Source organism: Parasteatoda tepidariorum, chromosome 1 (genome assembly GCF_982258835.1).
Source record: "Parasteatoda tepidariorum strain Cologne lab strain chromosome 1, Ptep-v5.0, whole genome shotgun sequence".
NCBI classification, from domain to species: Eukaryota; Metazoa; Arthropoda; class Arachnida; order Araneae; family Theridiidae; genus Parasteatoda; species Parasteatoda tepidariorum.
The window spans coordinates 80,639,733-80,659,890 of record NC_141755.1 but is presented as its reverse complement, the minus strand read 5'-3'; the positions used below and the strand labels follow the sequence as shown (position 1 = coordinate 80,659,890).

Here is a 20,158-nt window from a genome sequence, read left to right as displayed (position 1 = left end):
GTAATTTATATCTTAATTAAGAATAAAAATCGTATCTATGATGATATATCTTCAAATTACTTCAGAAGTTGCAATCAATTATGCGGTAATTTATATCTTAATTATGAATAAAAATCGTATCTACGATTATATATATCTTCAAATTACTGCTGAAGTTTCAATCAATTATGCGGTAATTTATATCTTAATTAAGAATAAAAATCGTGTCTACCATGATATATCTTCAAATTACTTCAGAAGTTTCAATCAATTATGCGGTAATTTATATCTTAATCAAGAATAAAAAATCGTATCTACGATGATGTATCTTCAAATTACTTCAGAAGTTTCAATCAATTATGCGGTAATTTATATCTTAATCAAGAATAAAAAATCGAATCTACGACGATATATCTTCAAATTACTTCAGAAGTTTCAATCAATTATGCGGTAATTTATATCTTAATTAGGAATAAATATCGTATCTACGATGATATATATTCGAATTACTTCAAAAGTTTCAATCAATTATGCGGTGATTTATAACTTTATTAAGAATAAAAATCGTATCTACGATGATATATCTTCAAATTACTTCAGAAGTTTTAATCAATTAGGAGGTAATTTTAAAACAGACGTATTGAAAGTTTTAAGCTTATATATTAATTCTACAGAATCTGGGTTCTTCTCGATGCTATCTAACATATCATTTCTATCGTAATATAAAAGCTAAAGCTTAATTAATGATGGTTCTAAGTGACAATTATGAAAAAATTAGGATTTCGAGGAGAAAGATTTTATTTTAGTCTATATTTTACGTAAAATATATAATTTTGACAAGCTCTTAAATTTTGTAGATATGAGTTGACGAAATAGCAATTTTTCAGTTTTTTTTATAAGTGGAAAGAAGTTTTACATGCAATCTGACGAAAAAATAATCGGAATGTAACTTTAAAAAGCCTCTCTCATAACAGCAAACAAAAATGCTTGTGCGGACGCTGTGATGCGAAAATTTCAAAGAACAGTTAAGGATGTCAAGGATAAATTTTATCAAAATATTTAAGGCACATATTTTATCAGTCAAAAGTTTGCTTGGACAAGCCGCGATGGCCCAGGGGATTGAGAGTTCGCCTTCCACTGAGGTGAACCTGGTTCGAATCCCAGCCATGGCTGGTCGATACGAATTCCGCATCCAGCTTGCACCGACCACAATGCTGACGTGAAATATCCTCAGTGGTAGACGGATCATGGGTTAGAGTCCCCTTGCCGTCAGGCTAACCGTGGGAGGTTCTCGTGGTCTTCTCCATGTTACGCAAATTCGGTTCCATCAAGAAGTCTTCCACAATGGCAAAATTTCTCCTACTACTTGACCCAGGAGTTCCCTCGTCTTCTGGATTGGGCTCAAAATTACAAGGCTACGTAGCTGAACATTAGTAGTTGTAAACTCAAAAATTGGGTCGGCTGTTCAACGACGGTTATAAAATAAAAATAAAATCGGAAGCTTGCTGCCTAGAAATAAATGTAAGGCATTATCTTTATTTCGTATTTTTCAAAGGTAATTTATTTAAATTCACTAGAATATAGCTTAGAACTTTTATTCATTCAGCTTTTCAATTTACAATGTCAAAAAATGTTCGACACTGTTCCGCTATTTTACAAGTTTCTACCAAATTTCTGCGAAAACGAGTTTAATTCAGAGATAAAGAATTTTTTTTGTGGCAATGTATTTTAATTAAATGTATTTTATTTTCATGCATTAATAGTTAAAATATGAATATCTAGTCAATTGTGTTAATTAATTTCTTGTCTGAATTCTGTGGGAATGTATGCAGTCTTTTAGCCCCTTGTATTTACATTGGATGAGAGTGCTAAATTGTCATTCTCCCGAATTTTAAATTTGTCCAAAACAAATATTTAAACTTCTATGTTACGCTCATATAAAGTATTTTTTCGATATATATTTGACATGAAATTATTTTTTAAAATTACATATCATATCTTATTTACATATTATTACTGGCACCATGCATTTTATTAATATTGTATGCATTTTTATTTTCAAGTTCATCTTGAAAGTAGTTTATGCAATGTCCAATAGAAAAATGAATTTATTAAATGTTAAATTATTTATAAATCAATTATTCATAAATTTGTAGAAACTAAAATGTTTGAATATTCTTTTTTTTGTTGTTGTTTTCTTTTGTTTTTTAGAATTTGTTATAAATTTATATTTTCAACAGTTTTTTTACGTTTTGCACAACATATTTGTGCTCTTAATATTGCGTAACCACCTATTCTCTTTGTAAATATGTCATGCAACTTATTGGAAGTTTATTCTCATTATTATTCCTCGTAATCCTGCGTAAATAATTTGTTATGAATTGTTAACAAACTTTATTCTATTTATTTTCTGTTTAAACGAAGTGTTTTGTGCTATTGTTGAAATTGTAACTCTTTATTATTGTGACTTTTTGTAATGTTTGTGGAAGGGTCTTTTGGTTATTGTGGGGGCTGTTCTGATCTTGCAGGGTGTTCTAGACATGGGATAATACAGCTCACAATATGACCTCACCTCTACTCCACCATCAGGGACCGATCAAGACAAATTCGGGTCCTAGGCCCACCAAAATTTCCGGGCCCCTTGCAAAATATTTTGAAATTAAGTTTCTGAAGAGTAGTCCTAACAATAAAAAAGAATCTATTGAACTGCAAAACATTCTAAAAAATTTTGAAACCTGACAATTGAAGATCATTTTTTTAAGATAAAGTTGTCGCATCTATATATTAAAAGCAAATATAGAACAACAAAACAATGTTGTGTCAAAATAAAAATAGTTTGGTGACCACAAACAATTGAAAATCAGTGATTTTTGCTAAAAGTCACTGATTAGTGGAATTATTTTTTATTGTAAGCAGTAATTACTTTTTTTATTTAGTACTTAAACCAACACAAAGGTAGCCAACTTTTCATTAGATTTAACGATAAGTTCAGCATGTATGGTAAGATATTAAGGTTATTAATTATAATTTTTATTAAAAAATACAAACAAAAAAATATCCAAAAGAGCCAAAATTATATCTACTCATAGAAAATTAAAAACACACTTAAATAATAATTTGTTTAAATATAACACTTTTAAAAAATTAAAATTCATGTTCAGTGCATTCACTTAAGTCGTTGACGTAAAAATTACAATAATTCGAATTCTGTTGTACTTTCAAATTCGATTAGTGCAATGTTTACACGAGTTTGGTGACAATGTTTACAATGTTTTCACAATATAAAGAAAATTTGAAGGAAAAAAAATGCATTTTTTGAGAAAAACTGTTTCTTTCAGTATTTAAAAAAATAGCGATGTTGCGAACTTTTTACTAATTTTTGAGGCCCCCCAGAAAGTGTGGGCCCTAGGCCCCTGCCTATTGTTGGGCCTAGGCGATAATCAGGCCCTGAGCAAGCTAGAGAGGCCGGTAGAATGCTCCCACCGCATGCAAATCGTTCTCTATGATACGAACCTACGATCAGGCACCATTTCTCGTGCTTATGCAACTTCGCACTCGCTCTTCGATTTCATACCAGTTTTACCGGACAAACTTCGGGATGGTGCGGCTACTTCCATTCTAATATTTTGTAGTCACATATTTTATATTCTTTCAATTAAATAGCAAATTTGCATAACACACATTGATTAGCATCGTCATTTTATATACAATTGCATATTGATATAACAGTAAAAAAACAAATAATTAAAATGCTAATTAATAATTACTTGCCATCACCATTAACTATTATGCAGAGTTATTAACATAAAGCCAGACACAAGAAGAAAAATAAAATGGGTTTCAAAATTAGAAAAGCTTAACCACCAAATTAAAAGAGAGAGATAATATTTACTGTATCTTAGGGGACAATATGGTTGCAAAAATAAAGAAGCTAAACCCACTTTTCTTGCTTAGACTACTTTATAACATAAAGGCAGATACAAGAAGAAAAATAAAATGGGTTTCAAAATTAGAAAAGCTTAACCACCAAATTAAAAGAGAGAGATAATATTTACTGTATCTTAGGGGACAATATGGTTGCAAAAATAAAGAAGCTAAACTCACTTTTCTTGCTTAGATTACTTTACAACATAAAGCCAAACACAAGAAAAAAAATCAAATGGGTTTCAAAATTAGAAAAGCTTAACCACCAAATTAAAAGAGAGAAATAATATTTACTGTATCTTAGGGGACAATATGGTTGCAAAAATAAAGAAGCTAAACTCACTTTTCTTGCTTAGACTACTTTATAACATAAAGCCAGACACAAGGAGAAAAATAAAATGGGTTTCAAAATTAGAAAAGCTTAACCACCAAATTAAAAGAGAGAAATAATTTTTACTGTATCTTAGGGGACAATATGGTTGCAAAAATAAAGAAGCTAAACTCACTTTTCTTGCTTAGACTACTTTATAACATAAAGGCAGATACAAGAAGAAAATAAAAATGGGTTTCAAAATTAGGAAAGCTTAACCACCAAATTAAAAGAGAGAGATAGTATTTACTGTATCTTAGGGGACAATATGGTTGCAAAAATAAAGAAGCTAAACTCACTTTTCTTGCTTAGATTACTTTACAACATAAAGCCAAACACAAGAAGAGAAATCAAATGTGTTTCAAAATTAGAAAAACTTAACCACCAAATTAAAAGAGAGAGATAATATTTACTGTATCTTAGGGGACAATATGGTTGCAAAAATAAAGAAGCTAAACTCACTTTTCTTGCTGAGACTACTTTATTCTTTCTTTCCCTAAAAATAGTTCCATTTTTAAAAGCTTAATCATAAACTGCAAATGTGTGCTAGCACCTTTGATTTTCACAAAGATTGTTTATTGCATTTTATATAAAAGTATTTTGTTTTGAAATATATTATGACTTTTTCTTTTGTATAAAGAATGTCATCATTTGTCGAAATGAAAATATTATTCATGAATAATACTTATAAGCGGGGTTGGCATTTCGTAAGGAAGAAACTGGACAAAATGGAAGAAACTTCGCAAAATAAAAATAATAAATAAAAATGAACCATAAATGTGTTTTGAAATAAATATTATAGTTAGTATAATAGTAATGCGTTATTTTAATAAGTATTATAGTAATGTGTTATTATAATAAGTATTATAAAAATAGCTTAAATTGAAAATAAGTTTTATAAAAATTTCATCAAGTTGAATTTAATATAGCACACTGTAAAATACTGATTCACACAAGTCATTAATTTTTTCCCTTAAAACATAAGAATAATTTTAAGAATACGAATAATTTTTACCATGAAAAAATGTTATAATAATGTTATATGAAAAAATGTTATAATGAATGAAAAAATGTTATAATGAATGAAAAAATGTTATAAATGTTATAAGAATAATTTTAAGAATACGAATAATTTTTACCATGAAAAAATGTTCAAACTTTTTTTTTTCGTCGATAGCTTTTTCATGCACAAGAATTAGAGAATGCGAATTCAGGTTAAAATAAAACCTGTTATTTTGAGCTATTTCTAAATAAATATTTTTATTTTCATTAAGCATGATCGAGTTAATTCAATGTAAACTGCAAAAATTCCGGATCAAATTATGGTGAAATGTATTGGCACTGAAGGAGCCGTTACTTTTTACTTAAAATTCATTTTAACGTAAAATTTTAAGGAATAAAAATATTAAATACTGTAATTTTAACCTAATATTTACTGTAAAATCACTGAAATTAAATAAATATTACTGTAAAAATTACGACATAAAGTTTTATGGTAAAAATTGATTTTATGAATGCTGTAGTACTTTTTACCGTTACTTGATCCAAAATTTTTTACAATGTAGTAGCGTTTTTAACATTATTTAACATAATTTTTAAATTTGCAGTTGTAATAGTTATTTGTAAAAAAAATGGAAAAGCTATTTTGAAAACAAATTAAACAAACAATAAACTTTAAACTTTGAAGTTAAATATTTTTATCGCGTAAAATATTTAACGTGTAACACAGTGAAAAGAGAAATGTATATGTTAAAAATTTGAAGAAAGATATTTTCAAAGATGATTATTTGTAGTTTATATCAAATTCATCACAAAAAAAATTTTCAAATTATAATAAATATGTGAAAGAGAAATTATTTTACCATAATAAAATTTATCCATAGAGGAAATATTTTTTGACCCAATAAACTACGATGCACAAAGAATATTTTCAGTACATTTTTAGCTGCTTTGTCCTTACATTACAAAATGTATGGAATTTACCATAATGTATCCATGAAATGAGATGTTTTTTATTTTAATGGGAAACCCTTAATTATTAGAAAACATTTGCTTTGCTGAAACAGAAAACAAGTGTAAACATAGTTAATTTATATCGAATGTGTAGTAAAAAATTTGTATGTAAAGTATGTAGTTAAAGTATCACAGTTACAGTTTAAAGTACTTAAAAGTAAACTTTTATTAAATGTAAAGTAAAATTTAAATGCGAAATATTTAAATTAAATTTGACGTGGTATTAAATCTTAAATATCAAACTTAAATTCAAACATACATAATTTCAAACTTATGCTGCCCGAAGTCTTAAATGTCAAAATAGTGAATTATGCAAAGCATTTGTATTTCAATGTTGTTTACTTCGTGGTGAACATAAAGCCTTGAATTTATAGTTCAAAATATTGTAATTGCAGTTACATACAAAAAGCATACCACTTTAAGTGAAGTGTAACTATACAGTGTAACTATACAGTGAAGTGTAACTATACTTCTTCATTTGTATTTCAATGTTGTTTACTTCGTGGGGAAGATAAAGCCTTGAATTTATAGTTCAAAATATTGTAATTGCAGTTACATATAAAAAGTATACCACTTTAAGTGAAGTGTAACTATACTTCTTCATTTGTATTTCAATGTTGTGTACTTCGTGGTGAACATAAAGCCTTGAATTTATAGTTCAAAATATTGTAATTGCAATTACATACAAAAAGTATACCACTTTATGTAAAGTATAACTATACTTCGTCATTTTTTTAAACTATATACATTAATATTAAATATTTAAACTTGATGCACAGTGAATTAGCAATTCAAAGTGAGTTTCTTTATTTTACAATACAATAGCAGAATTGCGATAATATTCTCTCCATATTATAATAAGTTGTCTTGTTTTCTGATCAACAGTACATTAAAACAACTCTATTATCAATTTGATACATCGTGTGGCTTCATATGATTAGTAAAAACAAAAAAATAATCTTCAAATTAACTCTATTTAATTATTATTAATTGTTCATTATATATATCAGGATTGATCAACTGATAATTTGAATAATTGTCGTAACTGATAATTTAAGTGTTAAGTATTAAAGTATTAAGTTAAGTATTAAGTATGATTTTCTTATAATAAACTTTAAGAAATCACAGATCTGATGTTACTACAAAGAGAAAAGAATTCTGATAAAATTTCCCAATTGTATGGTAAATACATTTTTTGTAATATATTATGGTAGGGTAAATACATGGTCTAAAAAATACATAATTCTAATAATAACACCAACATTAATGGTATTTAAGCCATTCAATTGGTAATTTTTCCGTTCCGGTAGCGGTTTTACTAGAGATTATGGTTTCCAAAATTATAGTTCTTGCTAACACTCATTTAGTTAAAAAATACTAAATTGAAAATTAAATTTAACCGAATAAATAGTTTCTATGCGATGCTCTAAGGATCCCTAATAAATCTATCAAATTTTACCACCTTAACGAAATTTCAACACATATTAGAAAATAATATTGTATTATTATTTTTACCAAATCATAAGCAAAGCGTTTCGGCAATAATTACCGTGATTTTTGGTGTTTCCATAGAGCTAGAAATACGTTAACTTTTACCTTGTTCTGGACATAGCTTTGACCAAACTTGTTTTCTCAGTGTACAAATAATTAATTTCACATTTATTTATAATTATTAAGATGACATTGATTTAAAATTATTAAAAATACTTATTTACAGTTATCATATGTTACAAGAAATCTATATTAATTTAAATAATAATGTTAGTATGTTCTATGACAACATAGGATTAATAAGATAAAAACGTTAATTTAGTTTACCTTTATTGTCTTAAGTTTATTCCAAGGAACAGACCTAACATGCGTACATTCTTACATTAAAACAGTCCAGCAGCAATTTGACGATCTTTAGTTTTCTGTTTTTAAGCCTAAAGGTCTTACGAAATACAGCGCAACGGATAAAAAATAACGAATATAGAGATATAGAAGTTGAATAGATATAGAAGTTGAATCTCTATTGAAATAAATTTAATTTAGATAGTTAGTTCATCAAAAAGTATTGTTTACTCAAAACAACTTAAACTGAAGAGTATATTAGTTAATATAGGACTTGTGTGATTGGAAGTGGTAATATTTTAAGCAACAGATATTTTAGACCTGTTACAGACTTATATCTGTTCTGAACGTTACACGTTATTCTCGCATGGGAAAAAAGGGCTTTTTGCTGTAAGTGTTTTGAATAATTGAAATAGAAATAATATCCTTTATCACAAATTTCTCAGTACCAAAACGTTATTAATTTTAGGGGTTGTTCTAAACTTTTTGGAAAAGGTTTTTTTTTTGTGAAATTGTTTTAAATTTTCTCATAATTTTACGAATTTGGGAATAAAGAATTATGGTTTTGTGAAAAATCACTCTGTCAAGAGAATTATGGTCAAAACGGCCAGAATATGATAAATTTTACCGAGTTTCTGGCTTTGTGGGAAAATGCTCATTAATTTTTATCGAAGCTGTTAGGTAATGATTTTGTTAAAAAATGTCAATAAAATAAGGTTTTATTAGGTGGGATAAAATTTGATAACTATGATAAAATTTGGTAATTTTATCATTAAAATTTGAAGCATGGCTTAAAAACTATTTATTCAGTAAAATTTAAGTATTACTTTAAAGTATACTTTTAAGTATACTATATGTATGTACTAATATTATACAGTATACTATATTTTTTGCTATATGTGTGGAAATAATAACTATAGTTTTGAAAACCAGAATCTCGAATAAGCCGTTACTATATGAACGGAAACCTTACCAAACGAATGGTTAAAATATCTGATATTTTAATTTTATTAACCAGAAATATGTTTTTTTTTCCTTCCGAAATGTCATTACCATACAGTACGATAATTTTACTAGAATTTTTTTCTCCTTGTATAAAAACCAATGATCCCCTCGAATTTTGCATTAAATCGTAGAATTTCTACCTGAAAATTTTGCTTCTGAGTGAAAACCGTTTTTGGGGGGGAAGAGAACACAAAAACAGTGTCTTTCAAGATGTTTCAGGTTTAAAATTAAGACTTAAAATCGTCACAGATTCCGAAATGCCACTTGAAAAATGACAGCATTTTATCAAAGTATTGTCTGGCTAAGAAATTTTTCCCGCTGTCAATAATAGATGGAACAATTGAAAATTCTATAACTCTAAAATACATATTCCAGTAAAAATCGTTGTTAGAAGAAATGCGCTGGTTTCAGTTGAGTTAGTGAGGAAAAAAAACCCTACTGTAATAAAATCACTAGGTGTGTTACTTCGGAACAGATACTTTTAACGGTCATTATGTAGCAACAGCGGTGGAAATATGATCCTTAAAAGTAATTGTTACGCCCATTTATAATTTTAAGCCAATAGCTAGACGCAAGATACATTAGCTTTCAAAAGTTTTTTAAGGAATCTTTTTATTTAGACTATCCTTTTTCTTTTAAAATTCTCAAAAGAAATGCGATATATAAAGTTTATAAAAGTTTATTAACAATAAAAATAATGAAAAATTGTTAACAACGATTATTTGAAGTATAGAATAATGAATAAATAAGTTCTTAATTGTATTGAAAAAAAAATGAAAGCAGAAGGTCAGATTTTTGTGAATTAATGATAATTATTTTAACTGACCTACTTAGAAGAAAAACACATATATATTAATTAATTTTTCTTTATTTCATTTTTCTGCCTTTAAACTTCAGTTGTGTTCCGTCATTCAAATAAATAATTTTGAAATTAAACGAATTCGTTTGATTGCATGATTATAACTAGCACATATTTGTATAATCAATATTGCTACAGCACATCGTTTAATTTTAAAGATATCTCATATGAAATTAGTTCATTTTAAGAAATTGTTATAATTGATGGGTTAAAACTATTACTAAATACGAAAGAACAAAATTAAATACGAACTAAATTAAGTTTTTTTTTATTGACAAACATGTTCATTAATGAATCATTAATGTTATAGCGCATAGCGTAAAATTAAAAACGGAACAATTTGAATAAATCGTAATCTAATGCTTGAATTTTCGTGTATTAAGATTCAATTTTAATGAATCGAGAGATTAAGCTTAAATATGGCGATTAATAAATACAGGTAATAATTTAAGTTACGAAATTAGACAAGCAAATGTATTTTCTGTGAATAATCATACCTAATTTTCAATATATTTGGATTTTTGACCCTTTAAATATGGAAGTAGTAGAAATATGAAAATTATAGATTAATCAAGATAAAACAAGATAGATTGGATTAAACTAGAGTGCAGCCAAAAGTGTGAAATTCTTTAAGTAAATTTTATTTTTTAAATAAATTGTCGCATCTGCGTCATGAATTAATCAAAAGTATTGGCACTAAATAAATTCATAGATTAAATAGTTATTTTTGATTATTTAATAATAATCTAACAAATTAGTATTTCAGTAAATTTAGCTTTATATTTTAAATAATATAAGCTTAAATGAAAAAAATCTAAAGTTAGAGCTCGATTGGTCGATATGTTTTTGAGAAAAAAAATATTAAAATGCATGACCCTCCTTTCGAATTTAGAATTTATGTCATACAAAGTTAGATAATTTAAAATAATTCAAAAATGCAAATACCTTACAATTCAGAATTTTTTGATCATTTTTAAATGGAATAATAATAATTTAAAATGAAAAAAATATTTCTCGCATGAAATATCTATGAATAATCGAGTTTTATATCTTTAGTAAATTTGTTCTGATTCACTTATAATTGGTTCCAGAAATATAGCAAAATGAGCACACACACAAAAAAAAATAAAAAAAATAAATAAAACTTATGCTAGGGGAATCAAAGTTTTATCTTAACTAAACTATCTGTACATATTTCATATTGTAGCTACTGAGTCAAAATTTCCTTGAAAAAAAGGTATGTTTATGCCTGATTTCTTGACTAAATTTATCAAAACTTAAATTATGGTTTAACTATACTTAGACAGAGAAAAAAAAGTTTGACCAAAACTACTAGAACATGACAAAATTTGCTGTGTTTCTACCTCTATGAGAACACCAAAAAGATCGGTAGATTTTACAAAAACGCTTTGTTAATGATTTTGGTAAAATTAAGACTAAAATATGATTTTTATGCTTTGTCATAAAATTTGGTAAATGGGGCAAAATTTGATATTCTTAACCTGATCCTATAGAGCATGACATAAAAATCATTTATTTTGTTCAATTCATCTTTTAGTTTTGTATTTTCTACAATTCGTGGGGAAAATAAGAATTATAATTTTGAAAACCAGAATTTCCGGTAAACCGTTAAAATATAAAAGGAACAATTACAAAATGAATGGTTTAAGTATCATATATTTTAGTTTTATTATCCAGAATTATTTTTTTCCGTAATTTGATTCGGAATTTTTTACAGTGTAGTAGTGTTTTCAGCATTATTTAGCATAGTTTTTAGATTTTTGATTGTGATAGTTATTCGTAAACAAAATTGGAAAAGTCATTTTGAAAACAAATTAAATAAACAATAAAACTTAAACTTCGAAGTTACCTATTTTTATCACGTAGAAATAACTTTTAAAGGGGAAAACAGCAAAAGAAGAAATGCAAATTTTAGGATCTGCATGATAAAAACTTGAAGAAAGATATTTTTAAAAATGTTTATTTGTACTTTATATGAAAATCATTAAAAAAGTAGTTTTGTATTATAACAAATATGTGCGGTTGTAAAAAAGAAATTATTTAACAATAATTAAATTTATCCATCAACAAAATAATTTTTAACACAATAAACTATAAATACAAAGAATATTTTCAGCACATTTTTAGCTGCTTTTTCTTTCATTTACAATATGTATGGATTTTACAGTAATGTGCCTATGATATGAGATGTTTTTTATTATAATGAAAAACTCGTTTTATAAGAAAACATTTGTGTTGTTGAAACAGAACACAAGTGTAAAAATATTTAATTTTCATCGAATGTGCAGTAAAAAATGTAAAATGTAACTTATATTAAATGCAAAGTGAAAATTAAATGCAAAATATTTAAAATAAAGTTGAAGTGGTATCAAATCTTAAATATCAAACTTAAATTCAAACATAATTTTAAGCTTATGTTGTTCGAAGTTTTAAATATCAAATAGTATAGAATGCAAAACATTCATATTTCAATGAAATTTATTTCTTGGTAAACATAAAGCCTTGGATTTATAGTTCAAAATATAGTAATTGTAGTAATTGCAGATATACACAAAAAGTATATCAGTTAAAGTGAAGTGCAACTACATTTCTACATTATATATATATATATATATATATATATATATATATATATATATATATATATATATATATATATATATATATATATATATATATATATATATATATATATATATATATATATATATATATATATATATATATATATATATATATATATATATATATATATATATATATATATATATATATATATATATATATACATGCTAATATCAAATATTTAAACCTGGTGCACAGTGTGAATTAACAATTCAAAGTGAATTTTTTATTTTACAATACAAGAACAGAATTGCGATGAATATTACGATCTCCATATTAAAATCATTTGTCCTGTTTTCTTATCAATAGAGCATTAAAACAACTCTATTATCAATTTAATATATCGTATGGCCTCATATGATTAGTAAGTGAGATGAAAATCTTCTATTTATCACTATTTAATTATTATTAATTGTACATTATATATATATATATATATATATATATATATATATATATATATATATATATATATATATATATATATATATATATATATATATATATATATATATATATATATATATATATATATATATATAATACATAAATAAATACAAGAAAACACGAAGAAAGTTAAGAAAAACAATTTTTGAGTGCTCCTCACACTATTGTATTAATATATTTTGCTTTGGCTTTATTGATACAATATCAGTAAGCACTCTGTTTCGCTGATATAATCGTGTGGGCTGAAGAAAAGATTATATCTTTTTTTCCGGCTTTTTTTCCGGTTTAAAAAACCGGAAAATAATAATAAAATTTCATCCATTAATAAAATTTCATCCATTTTTATTTTTATTTTTTTATATATATATATAAACTGTTGTTTGTTATTTTTTACTTATTATTTCCCCCCCCCCTTTTTTTTTATTCATATGTCTATAATTTTTCTTTGTTTTATTCTTCATTTTTAACATATATATATATATATATATATATATATATATATATATATATATATATATATATATATATATATATATATATATATATATATATATATATATATATATATATATATATATATATATATATATATATATATATATATATATATATATATATATATATATATGGATTGCTCAACTGATATTTTAAGTAAAAGATTTGTGGTGTCTTGCAGTCAATAAATGATATATTTGTCCGGTTTTCATTCACATAATCACTCTAAACTAACTAAACAACAAACAAACATAACTAAAAAAACAAACAAACATAATTCTAGTAATAAAATCAACATTTATGGTATTTAAGCCATTCATTTGGTAATTTTTCAGTTCATATGGTAACGGTTTTTCTAGAGATTCTGGTTTTCAAAATTATAGTTCTTATTATTACACATTTATTTAAAAAGCACAAAGCTGAAAACTAAATTTAACCGAATAAATAGTTTCTATGCCATGCTCAAATGTACCCTGATAAAACAATAAAATTTTACAACCTTAACCAAATTTTAGAAAACAATATTTAATTCTTATTTTTATCAAATCATAAGCAAAGCGTTTCGGTAATATTTACCGTGCTTTTTGTTGTTCGCATAGAGCCAGAAATACGATAAATTTTGCTTTATTCTTATAACTTTGACCATACTTCTTTTCTCAGTGTATAAATTATTAATTTTACAATTACTTATAATTATTAACATGAATGTTTTGACAGTTACTTAAAATTCTTAAATATTCATTTATTATTTATTTGCGTTATCATATGCCATTGCGTTATCATATGAACAGTTATCATATGTTATAACAAATCTATATTAGTTTAAATACTAAAGTTTGGATGTTCGATGACAACATAGGATTATTAAGATAAAAACGTTAATTTAGTTTACCTCTATTGCCTTAAGTTTACTCCGAGGAACAAAGCTAACATGCATACATTCCTACATTAAAACAGCCCAGCAGCAATTTGACGATTTTTCTGTTTTTAAGCCTAACGGTCTTACGAAATATAGCGCAACGGATAAAAAATAACGTTGCTACTAATATAGAGATATAGAAGTTGAATAGATATAGAAGTTGAATCTTTATTGAAATAAATTGAATTCAGTTAGTCAGTTCATCAAAACGTATTGTTTACTCAAAACAACTTAAAATGAAGAGCATATTAGTTAATATAGGATCTGTGTGATTGGAACTGGTAATATTTTGCGCAACAGATATTTTAGACCTGTTACAGACTTATATCTGTTCTCAACGCTATACGTTATTCTCGCATGGAAGTATTTTGAATAATTGAAATAGATATAGTATCGTTTATAATTGTTTCGTAACTACCACTACGATTATTGAATACCAATTCACTAGCATATAACACATGCTAACTTGACTCAATCTCGAGGTACCTTTTGATAAATGAAGGTTGGCATTGTCTGATGGTTTCTTTTCCCCACATTGGTGACATGCCGATGTGATATGATCACGATTACTTAGATGGTCCGCATTGAACAGCTGACTTGTTAATTGTGTCTGCGTCATCGTCCTCCTAACGCCGTTGCTACTCAGTCTCATTAATACACAACGGGATCCTGCACTATCGACTGCTAATAGCAACACAGGAGTGACCACACACACAACCATGATCTTAATACAGCTCTCAAGTTCAATACCCGGTGACCTTAATCCAGCTCTCCCGGTCCTTCACAAATACAGCAACTAGAGGTATCCGTTCATCGAATTCTATCCCTCATAAAATTCTGGAGGGGAGTATTCTGGCGTAACTACCACTGCGATTATTAAACATCAATTCACTAGTATATAAGACATGCTTAACTTGATTCAACCTTGAGGTACCTCTTAATCGATGAAGGTTGGCATTGTCTGATGGTTTCTTTTCCATACAATCACAAATTTTTCAGTACCAAAACGTTATTAATTTTAGGGGTTATTCTAAGCATTTTGGAAAAGGTCTGTCTTTGTGATTTTCAAATTTTTTTTAAAAATTTCAAAACTTTCAGAACATGATAAGAATTTAAACTGTCACAAAATTTGGTAAATGAGGCAAAATTCGGTATTTTTAACCTATTACCATAGAATGTCATAAAAACCATTTATTTGGTTCAATTTACCTTCTAGTTTTGTATTTTCTACAAATCGTGAGGAAAATAAGAACTGTAATTTTGAAAACCAGAATTTCCGGTAAACCCTTAAAACATAAACGGAAAAATTACAAAATGAATGATTTTAATACCATATATTTCAGTTTTTTTTTTTAAACCAGAATTGTAGTTTTCTTTTCCAGAAATGTAATTACCATTCAGTGCGGTAATTTAACCATATTTTTTCTCTCTCTGTATTATTAAGGGCAATCTTTCGAACCTTTAAATAACATCTCTGTAAGTAAAGAATTAATTATTAGGTCAAAAGTTATTCTGTTGTTAATTTTTTTGTTTTGTACATTTTATATTTTCAAAAGATATATGATTTGTAATTTTTTTTAGTTGTATTTTTTATTTCACAATTTAAGCAACAGTAGTTTGAACATTCTTTCTGAGAGGGACATACTTTCTAAATGCTTTGAAGGCTTTGGTTAATATTGGTGCTTTTCTTTTGGCACCCTTTCAATGTGAAACTATCAATTCAATCCATAACTATATCAACTAACAATTAACAATGAATAGCTATATGAACAATACAATGAACAATACAACGAATAGCTATATGAACAATACAATGAACAATACTATTAATAGCTATACAATGTAACAATACAATAGACAATATAACAATACAATGAATAGCTATATGAACTAACTCTAAATAAGTAAAGTTAATAATAGAAATTAACATATTTGCGAACTTTAAATTTATTTGCAAATTTTAGCACAGTTTTTTTATACAAAATATTTGAATTTATGTTATACGCCAACATTTAGTTAATATTAAAACAATTATGTAAGAATTGATTCTGCATTCAAACTACACACTGTTTTCATAGTAGGATAAATTCTGAACACAAAACACTTCATTATGCTGTTAAATATAACCTAATGTAGAAAGTATAGCTTGGTTTTATTTTTAACTGATCAAAAGTAACTAAAAAGATCTTGTTTGCCAGTATCAAAAGGTGCTACTTAATTTAGGGTAACGTTACTTTTAAAGAGAAAAGTGCAAGCAAATATTTTTTTTTCTTTCCAAAATCAAGATGACTTTTTTTTTTTTTTTTTTTCTTTTAAAGAGGAAGAAATTTCGATATAATTTAGGGAATTTTAACGAGTTTAATAATTTTTTTGGGAAATTTCAAAATAACTTTATCAATTCACGATGGAAAATTAATCTTGATATTTTAAACACCCCTTTTATGCTTAAACTTAATAACACTTTTTAAAATTTACTATACTTTTTCCCAAACTTTAAAATATGATTAGTTTTTCTAACTTTTTAATGATAAAAATTTTTCTTGTGTAAGATACTTATGTTCCAACAACTTTTATTTTATTATTATCATTCTCAAATTCTTCCTTTTTATGTTTTACAGTACAAAAGAATAGCAAAGAAATAAATTAGGTTGATTAAGTTGTACTCTAAATTTATTACAATAATGAAATATGGGTCAGCGCAAATACAAAACAGGATTTACTTAAGTTAATTACTGAAAATTTGACAACCAGGAATATTTCCTTACCAACCTATAAATATTCGAATAAATTTTAATGACTTAAACAACTAATAACAAATGATATAATCTCTGTATTGCATTTGAAATTTGATAAGTTCTAACCAACATTATTTTAAATATTCACCATTCATTATATTTATATTGAGGAACACGCAAAAATAATCTGATAGCCTAAAATAAATCCTAGACTATATAACAGATTTGTTTTGTATGAAAATTTGAATATTATTTACAGAATATAAATGAATAAAAAGTTTTCGATTTTGATAATTTATAATATGTTTACATTTTTAGTTTTATTATAAAGTATTTATAAGTGAGAAATTTTATTTTGTAATTCAACAAAAATCCTTTTTATATGGAAGAAAATAAATAGTAATAACTTATAAATAATAATAACATATAAATAGCAAGACTATAAATAACTTCCTCTTTCTATCAACAAAATTAAAACTTCTTCTATAACGAAAATTTCCTATATTCTTACAATTATCAGCGAAAATACTTTGCTTAATCTTATACTTGAAAAGAAATGATACTAAATCACATTTATTTTCAAGATAAAGAAACTTAGACTCCTGAATTTGAAAAAAAAATTAACCTCTTTTAGAAAAAATCTCTTAAAAATAAAGAAGCAAAAATCGTGAATAAAAATCGTCGTAATTACTTAAAAAATGTGCAAAAAAGAAAAATAATGCAAATAATGTAAATTTTGTTTAGTTTAGAGGTGAGGAATATCATTTTATGTATGCCACTTTTGCAGTATTTCTATATCCTAACTACGATATTTCTATATAATTATGAATTCTAATCACTTAATGGACGAACTTTGTAACTCTGGACGAAATTATATTTTTATTTCATAATTTTATTCATATTTTTATTTTCGAAATTAATGAAATTTATTTTTGTATTTACATACCTCAGATATCATTAATAAACGAAATTTGTGAGTGTTATCTAAATTTTTGAGCTTTTGAATCAATCATTAGTTTTCAAGAAAAAAAAGATTTCAGAAATAAGTAAAAGTCATGACATAAACCTATTATTAGGTTTAGCAATATATTTAATCTTGAATTCAAATAAATCTACAGCCAAATTTCGCACGTCATAGAGTTATTGAGATAAAGATTTTATTTTCAATATAAGAGGAATTTGTTTCAGCAATTACATAACTCAAATATTTTTAATGCAGAAACTTTTTGTTAATTATGTTACAAGCACATAGTTTTTTAAATTAATTCAATAAGTAATTTTCACAAAAGAGCACAAATATCATTACTCAAATTAAGACTTACCAAGTAATTTTTAAAAAGCACAACGTGTTTAAGCAGGTGAATTCACTGGAAATTCTTTACGCACTGAACTGATAATAACGCATGGGTGGAGGGTTCCTCATTTTCCCTGCTCGTATCTTTTTTCCCGATAAAAATTCCCTATTTTTCTTTCAAGTTCTAAAATATTGTTGCGATCTCTTTTATTCATCCAGAAAAACTCGTGATTCTTTCTCATAAGTTGGATAATAATTTTTTTAGCATCCTTCTGTATAAAATGCACATCGACAAATAATGTATAATAGCTTTCAATGCTGAAATTCGTATTTTCTAAAAATTCTTTCATTGAATTAGCCATTTCGTCTTATTGCAACCTAGAATGAAAAAAGAAAAATTAATTTAGCTTAAGTAAATTATAACATGAAATACGCATGAAAATGGATAGTTAATTTTTATTAATAATAACGGGAAAATTGTAATCTTGCAGTAGATTAAGATTCACTGGAAAATCGAATTTACTTACAGAAAAATATTAAATACATACGTAATAAGTAAAGAAATCGAATTTACTTACAGAAAAATATTAAATACATACGTAATAAGTAAAGAAATCGAATTTACTTACAGAAAAATATTAAATACATACGTAATAAGTAAAGAAATCGAATTTACTTACAGAAAAATATTAAATACATACGTAATAAGTAAAGAAATCGAATTTACTTACAAAACATTATTAAATATACAGTCAAACCTCGATATCTCGAACTTGAAAGGAGAGGAGAAAAAATTCGAGATACCGAAAATTCGAACTATCGAAAATCGCATGTTATCGATGGTAGAATAAAGAAAAATGATCTTTAAATACCTTATTTAATATTCCATATTTATTCTAAAAACACTTTTTATACTTAAAAAGATTCAATTGTTGTTTGCTTTAGAAATGTGTAAGAAAGTTTGTCTATAACACTTTCTAAGTGGACTATAGCTTTAAATTTCTCCTCTGACATATTCAGCTGCCTCTCAGTAAATCTCCTTACAGTGTCCACTGCAGAAAGTGTTTGTTTGAGAATTGATTATGATTATGAAAATTGGCTTTCTATTCTTAAAATAATTTTTTTTTGGAATATTTTTTTTTTATTTTCAGAAAAAAAATCTACACTATTTATGGGGAAAAAAATTCAAGTTATCGAGAGATTAGACAAAAAAATTCGAGAAATCAAGGTTTTTTGTAACATTGAGTGTATAGAAAATTTGAAGGGAATTTTTTTTTTCTTCGAGATATCGAAAAATTCGTGAAATCGAGGTTCGAGTTAGCGAGGTTCGACTGTATGTTGAAAAATTTAATAAATTGTGAAATGTTTTGAATGAGGGTAGCAAAATAATGATGCTGAAATAAAATGTTATATATATTATGCATACACGAACTTGCTCGCAGGAAAATACTAAGCATATATTGAAAAATATACAAATTTATTTAATGTTAGCCATAGTTACTACAAATTTACAATGATGAAATCAATTAATGTAGGTATGGAAATAGGCTTAATTTTCAAAAAGTTATGAAATATATATTGATAAATATAAGGAATTTTAAAATGTTTAGAATATTGTTAGCAATATTGCAATACAATG

At 25.9% G+C, this 20,158-nt stretch overlaps 1 protein-coding gene across 2 annotated transcripts in view; it reads right to left on the bottom strand.

Moving 5' to 3' along the window:
* The window catches only part of LOC107441261 (uncharacterized), a 37,053-nt gene extending 18,368 nt beyond the window's left edge, over nucleotides 1-18,685 (bottom strand). The window contains exons 1-2 of one of the 2 annotated variants that reach the window (XM_071179567.2): nucleotides 18,548-18,622; nucleotides 4,736-4,769 (exon numbers count right to left, since the gene is read on the bottom strand). The gene's annotated coding sequence lies outside the window, so the exon portion shown is untranslated. Of the gene's footprint in view, nucleotides 1-4,735; nucleotides 4,770-18,547 lie in introns of both variants that reach the window. The other variant, XM_043050749.3, reaches the window with a different exon arrangement.
* Nucleotides 18,686-20,158: the final 1,473 nt, after the last annotated feature.